At 38.6% G+C, this 7,061-nt stretch overlaps 1 pseudogene; it reads left to right on the forward strand.

The window, feature by feature from the left end:
• LOC118342059 overlaps positions 1 to 7,061 on the forward strand; it is a 21,984-nt pseudogene that overhangs the window by 3,763 nt on the left and 11,160 nt on the right.

Consider the following 7,061-nt stretch of genomic DNA (forward strand, 5'->3'; position numbering starts at 1 on the left):
CTCTCTCTGCATTAGGCCAGAACTCCTTGGGGCAAGGGAAACAATCAGGAGAATCTGAAAAAAATAAAAAATAACTTTTAGCGCTCATTTACTTGATGATGCGGAAATGCATTGCAAAAAAAGAAGAAAGTACCTGTAACATTGCTAATCTCTCCCTCAGGACATGGTATACAGTCATAACAGCAGATGGGTTTTCCTTTCTGCAGCACTTTACGAGTTCCTGGAGGACAGCTGTCACTGCACACTGACACAGGAACCTGGCACATATGTACAAACAAACTCACACATATTCAGGTCTGCTATGTAGCTATTAGTATTAAGGGATGGGTTCACATTTTTTAAAGGTCCAGCTTGTAACATTTAGGAGGACCTATTTACAGAAATGTAATATTAATAGGTATGTTTTCATTTGTGTATAATAATCTGAATATAGTAATCTTTCCATGACCTTAGAATGAAACCTTTTTATCTACAGACGCCATGGGTCGCCTTCCATGGTGTCCGCCACGTAGCCCACAGAAGCCCATAACGGACAAACTAACGCTGGCTGTACATCGGGCATTAAACATTTAAACACCTTGTTCTCATTCCCAGGTCATCAAATAGAATTGAAATGTGGCAGTTCAACATGAGTTTGTAGAGGAGGACCTGTTTTTATTTTAAGGTTACATGAGACAACCTAGAAGTGTAGCAGTTTTTGTTATTATTTCATTTTTGGTAGATGAACCAATAGAATGAATAACTTAGTAGACTATGCTTCCATTTAGAAATCAGTGGGACTCTATTTTATTTTAAGGAATATGTATTTTGCAAATAAAAAAAAAAATAGAACAAACACATTCTGAAGTTCAGTTGATGCTTGAATTAGCTGTCAAAGTCAAACAAATAAGGTCATTACCTTTCAAACTTAGTCCTTTTGTGCAAATTCCTTCATTTGGCACTACCCCTCTGCCAAAAGTATTTAAAAAAAACTATAAAGAGGGGATTTCAGGCTGATAATACTGTAACATACCCACTTCATTTGTCTATCTTAGACTGCTGAGGTCTTATAATATCTGAACAGATCTCTGCACAGCCAGCAGGACCAGGAGAGACAGAGAGACAAAAACACATATTGGACCATTTGAGATCAACCAATTTGAAATTAAAATATGTTAAACCATTGCTTGTGGGCTACTTACTTGTGTACCACCCTCCACCCAGGTGAGGTTCCTGTTGATACGGAACTCCTGGCCCACCGGCAGTGATGCATCATAGTGGCCTACTGTCACCATCTCAATGCTGCCACTCTCACTTTTTTGCCAGTTCACCAGCTCATATGTGGCCACAGGATCCCCATTGGCATCAAAGGACACATCAAACCATTTTGGGAAATTTTACCCTTTCTTCAGCTGAGTAAGAACCTGTGATGATGACGTAAAGTAAAAAAGTGAGGGAGAAAAATAAATTCATATAAATTCAACCAGATATCGAAAAAATTTGAATTGGGGTTGATCATTTATTTATTTCAATTGACCTGCTTTGACTCTAGCCTGGTGTTTTTGTCACACTGAGTTGTAGAACTTGCATCCTGACACAATGCATTATGAATGGCATGTGCTATTGCATAAACAGCCTTGTACACCATGTTAGTGATTCGGAGTTGAGATGTGTCAGTGTACGGGCTCTGGAGTGTATGTATGTCTTCAGTTCCATCACACACACTCTCTTCTGTGGCTGCACCTGAAACACACACAAGACAGAGGATGGTGTTTTTCTAGCCTTGACAAATAATTTACATTAATCTGTCTTCCGTCCGTATTTATGATTCCTTTTTGCTTTTTTTGTTTTATTTAACTCACCAAATGTGTCCTGCACAAACTCATTTATCTCTCTACATTACATTGCAAATTACTATTTTGCAGAAATACCTTCATATCATTTTTAAATAGCTGCTATTTCAATTCATGTCAGGCTCTGTTTTTATATTTTACCTTTATGTTCTCCAACACACGTTAACAAGAATCACTGATCACACAATTGTTTCCATTAATAAAAGGCAAAAAGGTTTTTAACTTTTGTATAAATCACCAACTAATTTGACCTGTTTTAATGTCCTTCAAATTGATAAAGGAAAGGAAATCACTGTAAGTATGATAGCCAAATTATACCTAAATATATTGTTACTGATACATGCTAGTAAATACAATTATTAATCTCTGTTTAGCTTAGTGATCTGAAGACTGTCTATACATTGTGTGTTTGTTTTTAGGACATCAGTGTTGGCATTGTGAAACCACTGCAGCCAGAAAACTCCACTCAGACATACAATCAACAAAACAACAGAATCACAGGGGCCCAGCGGTAATGTGAGCTATGTTAAGACACAACAGTACTGTCTCACTTTTTCCCAGCCTGCAGTTGAATGCACCCTCCCAGAACTCAGTAAGCACTGGAGAGGCAGCCACTTTAGAGAGAGAGATCCAGCAAGAATTCTCTCCAGTACCTGGGATGACAGATTTCTGAATGCCAAATCCAATGGCTCCAGTACAGAAGCTGAACCTCAGCATGTTTGGGTTGGTTACCCAGGCCTCGCTGCCTATCCACTGGCGAGGTGGAGATGGCTCATGCGACAGCTCCTCCAGCAGGATCTTCAGGTCACCAGAGGCTGCAAATGCCACAATAACCATAGCAGTTGACCTGGAGAGACAATATGGTGCATTAAATAAAATAACAATATAAGCATAACAATTACGTTTTTAAAGAACTCTTATATAGTAAACACAAAGAAACATGAGAAATACTTCAGTTATGGTATGTTATGAAAAAGATTTTTTAAAAAAGAGACTGCAAATTTGCAACAAAGGAAATAAAATAACCTTATATCTTATGTTTGCCTAAACATTGTTAATAGTTTTGTGTGCAGAGGGTCAGTGTTAACACAGGGAACAAAAGCACTATCAATGATGTAGAAACCTGCGGATAACATCAGCCACTCTCTGGATCCTGCTACGTGGGTGGGTTCGATAGAAAGATACAGAGTATTCCACAGAATCTCTTCTGTTGCTGCCTCCAGGAAAGATGCATGCCATTAATTGCATAGTCCGAATCTGAGAACAGCACTATCAATCAACCAAAGTGTTTTACCAGCTTGGCAGTGCATCAGGCCTGGAACTGGTCCACAGGAATTGTTCTGAAGAAAGTCGGTATGCTTGCTTATTAGACAGGCACTGCACAAGTGGCAAAGTGCTCACCTTAAGAAAAACAACAGTGTAACTGACGCTGACAGGCAAAAAAATCCGCACTGGTTTAACATAAACAGGAAATTGCCAGAAATTGAAAACATTTACCAGAGGAATGTTAAGGGCCAATGATGCGTGACATGCTGATGCTCGCCGTGGACCCGGACTCACCGTGATGCCATCACCCATCCAAGCGTAGCGAGCAACTGTCGCCAGTGTAAACCCGGGTCCAGGCCATTTTGAAAGCTGTGAAGGCCAAATCACCGCAGGGGCACTGCAGCACACGAGTCGTTGGATGCTGATACCAAGTTATGATGCCTGGCAGCAGTTTGTGCTGTTGTTAATCTCCTCATGGCATAAACCATTGGCTAGAAGGCAATTCCGTGAGTTCAATGCTGCACACAGACACTCATGGTGTAAATGTTCAAATTTACATATGATAAGAACAATTCTTTCACATTTCAAATAGTCAAAATCTACTTTTATCGTCTATTTTATCCTGTCAAAATTATAGTATTTTTTTTCAAGCTTTCGAGACTGCATACAGCTTTGAAAACAATTGTAAGCAATTAAAAACAAAAACATTTCATTAACACAGTGTAACATCATTATAATCCAACACCCCCTCTTACTAACCTCCCTGTGCACTATCATTGGCTCAGGCATTGTGGTGTAGTTTATCTTCACTGTTTGAACGTATTGGTGTATGAGAAACCCCCCAAATAACGTAGTCACCATGCCATTGAGAAGTGCAGGTAGACGAGTGCTACCCTGGGCTCTACTTTCACTGATGAGGGCCTCAGTGATGAACCAGCAACAGTCCTATCTCAGTAAGCCCAGCCCTTTGTTTCAGACCATCAACAGAATCATTCAAGACCAAAGCTGAGTTCAGCTCACACACACCCAGAACAGGATCAGGGCCATGGAAGAGAGCTGAGAGCTCCATCCCTCAAGAGTCTGTATACAAGGCATACAGTATGTGTGTTTTCACTGGTTTATAATAGATTTTAGAAAAGAACCTTCCTTCCTTCAACTGTAGTCCCCCTACTATACATCATGAGGATGTCCGTTACCCAATATACGTGAGAAACTTTTTATCTAAGCCTTTTCCTTGTCTCTTTTCTCCTCTTGTAAATTATCATGTAAACACAAGATATATTTCAATTTTTTTCCTACCCACACTTGTTTTTTTTGCTTCATCCAGTTAACCCTAAAAACTGCAAACCCTTTGTTTATTGAATTATTCTCATCTTAAAGGACCAGTGTGTAAGATTCAGCAGCATCTACCACCATGTAGATTACAGATTACAACTACCTTGCTTCATTCCCCCTTCAAAAAGCATTAAGGGAAAATGCAGAGGCGTGAAAAGTGCCAAAAAATTAAAATTCTATTTTATTTATTTTCTAATTTTTTTTTTTACATTAATAAAAACAGTTATGCATATTATCTTTAATGTCTGACAATGGATCCTCATAAAGTTACACAGGTCTTTACATGTATAGAAGATTATTGTTCGCTATTGATATATTGGAACCAAAATGTTGAGATAACCTCATGACACCAGTTGTGAATTTAAGATTTAATGTCAATAACATGCCAAAATTGTTTAGTGAATAAGATAATAACATATTAAATAAACATTCAAATCATTACATGTTGAAAATATTTATAAATTAAGAAAAAGACATTAAAAAATAACTTACAAATATTAAAAAAAAAAAAGAAAGTGAACATGTAAATATTATTAAAATCAGCTAGTGAAACTGTGTTGAATTGTGATTCATTTCCAAAACCTCAGAATGTCTTTGGATTAATTTGGTTATTAGATGTTTCTTGGTATTTTTTCCTCTGGCTTAAACAATATGATTGAAACACTTTGGCAAATATACACAGTATTAAGTTCCAAAACTAGAGGCCAGGAATGGCAAATATCTCTACAGCCCACGTTAAATTCCCAGGAGAGATGACTACGCTGGGTAAAGGTGATCAGACTGCCAGAATATCAGCATGCTGAAGGTGGAGAGCTTGGCTTCATCTAAAATTATCAGTTAGTTTCCGGCTAGGACAGCTAACACTAAGCAAAAGGCAGCAGAAAGGCCTATGTACCCGAGTACAGCCCAGAACCCAATAGCTGAACCTAAATGCACACTCCAGGATGATTCTTCCCCTTGTATATTGTTTAGTTTTCATTGGAAAAGGGGGACTGACAACCACCAAATACGTAATATTAAAACTTGAATGAATGTGAATAGACACTAACAGTCATTCTTTGCTGTGGAGGCCAAAACCATTTCATACATTACTACCTGGGAGTGTGGCTATTGAAGGCCTTAACAACTACTATAGTTTTCGAGAACACAAGAGATTGCAGAGGACAAAGTGATCCAATGCTGTGTTGCGAGCATGCCAGGACCTAGAGGGTCTCAATGAAGTTAATGAACATAAGAAACACGAGTCAGTGAGAACAGCACAGGAAGCTCAGTTCAGAGTTGTTTGGCCCTGACAATCGGTGGATGTCTGTGATGAAGAACACCGCTGTTATAATGCAAGAAACAGGCACCACCAACTTAGAATGCAGCAGGATGATTCCTAGGACCTCGTCAAAGGAAAGATACTCTACAGGCTTGGGAAACAATGTACTCCTCTCTGCGTAGGCAGAACTCCTTGGGGCAAGGAACAATCAGGTTAATCTGGAAAATAAAAGAGCTTTTAGCGCTCTTTAGTTTAATGTTGGGTGGAAATGCATTGCACAAAAAAGAATGTACCTGTAGCATTGCTAATTCCCCTCAGGCATGGTATACAGTCATAACAGCAGATGGGTTTTCCGTTTCGGCAACACTTTACGAGTTCCTGACGAAGTGTCACTGCACACTGACCAGGAACCTGGCACATGGTACCAAAACACAGACTAATTCAAGTGTACTGTGGCAGCTTTTAAGGTTAAAGAAATAGTTCACGATTTTTCAAGGGAACAGGGACCAAGAACATAGTCTACCCCTTTAAGATCACAAATTTGAAATTCTTAATACCCTAATATTGCAGGTTCTTACTTTTGTGTACACACCTCCACCAGGTGAATGTCCTGTCTATATGGACTCCTGCCCATGGCATTGATGCACATAGCCTACTGTACCATCTCAATGCTGCCCACTCTCACTTTTGCAGTTCACCCAGTCATATTTGGCCCAGGATCCCATTGGCTCAAAGCACATCATACACCATTTTGGGAAAAGTTTATTTCTTAAGTTGAGTAAGACCTGTGAGGATGACATAAAGGTAAACAGTGAGGGAAGAAAAAGTAGAAAACAAGAATAATAATTCATAAAAGGTAGATTATTAAAATAGCATGGGTGTCATTTTTTCAGTTTGACTGACATGTTTTACTCTAATCCTGTTTTTTTTGTCACCTGAATTGTAGAAATTTTATGTGTCCTTGACACACGCGTTATGATGGCATGGTCTATTGCATGAAACAGCCTTGTACCCATGTTGTAATCCGGAGCTGGAGAATGTTCATGTACAAGCTCCTGGGACGTACGTATGTCTTCAGTTCCATCAACACACATTCTCTCTATGGCTGCACTAAAAAGAGACAGAGGAGGTTTTTTTCACTCTTGAAATGATATATTCACAATTTTTATTCAGCCTTATGTGTTTCTTATTTCTTTTTGCTTTCTTTTGTTTTATTTAACTGCCCCATGTAACCTTACAGAAACTCATAATATTCTACGGTTCTAACTTATTTATAACCTGCTTATTTTATATTACATTTAAGTACTTTCATATTCTCAATTTCTATTTCTTTAATTTTTTTTCTGTTTCCATTTGAGTTTGGGCTA

The sequence above is a fragment of the Morone saxatilis genome, unplaced genomic scaffold (assembly GCF_004916995.1).
Source record: "Morone saxatilis isolate NCDOM2014 unplaced genomic scaffold, NCSU_SB_2.0 Contig8, whole genome shotgun sequence".
Taxonomy (NCBI): Eukaryota; Metazoa; Chordata; class Actinopteri; family Moronidae; genus Morone; species Morone saxatilis.